This window comes from Chrysochloris asiatica, unplaced genomic scaffold, assembly GCF_000296735.1.
Source record: "Chrysochloris asiatica unplaced genomic scaffold, ChrAsi1.0 scaffold00027, whole genome shotgun sequence".
NCBI classification, from domain to species: Eukaryota; Metazoa; Chordata; class Mammalia; order Afrosoricida; family Chrysochloridae; genus Chrysochloris; species Chrysochloris asiatica.
The window spans coordinates 8,014,550-8,015,201 of record NW_006408545.1 but is presented as its reverse complement, the minus strand read 5'-3'; the positions used below and the strand labels follow the sequence as shown (position 1 = coordinate 8,015,201).

The 652-nt window shown below is 44.0% G+C and overlaps 1 protein-coding gene across 1 annotated transcript in view; it reads right to left on the bottom strand.

The window, feature by feature from the left end:
- LOC102833212 (amine sulfotransferase-like) overlaps nucleotides 1-652 on the bottom strand; it is a 55,244-nt gene that overhangs the window by 729 nt on the left and 53,863 nt on the right. The gene's annotated exons all lie outside the window — the stretch shown is intronic.

The following is a 652-nucleotide window of genomic DNA, read 5'->3' as shown; positions in this document are numbered from 1 at the left end:
GAACAGGAACCAGACAAGGATGCCCTTTGTCATAACTCCTATTCAATATTGTGCTCGAAGTCTTAGCAAGAGCTATAGGGCAAGACAGGGAAATTAAAGGCATCCAAATTGGCAAAGAGGATATTAAAACTCATTCTATTTGCAGACGATATGATCCTATACATGGAACCCCCAAAGACTCAGTTAAAAAGCCTCACTGGAAGATTCAGCAAAGCGGCAGGATATAAGACATCAAGGCAATTGGTCAGATACCCTCAGGACAAACCCTTTTCCAAGGGGAATACATGAGCAGACTTGCACTCCGACTGGTGACCATGTTGGTCAATGATAAGGAGAAATGAGGGGAAAACAACAATGAAGCTTCGAGCTAAGTCTTAACCACGTTCAATACACTCCCGTGAACCGGGGTGGAGACCTGCTTGGCTAGCAGTATGGCAAGACCTGGAGAATTCTGGGCCCAGAGTCAGGGACATAGCCACAAAGGATTAGAGTGTAGAGTGAAGCATTCAGCTGAGAAGAAGAGAGGGCATATGTACAAGAACACTCACACTTTCAGATAATACCCACTTTACCTGGCTTCAATGGCTGGACGAACAGAACTCAACTAGAAGAAGAAAGAGGAGGAAAAAAAGAGTAATCTGATACAATTTGA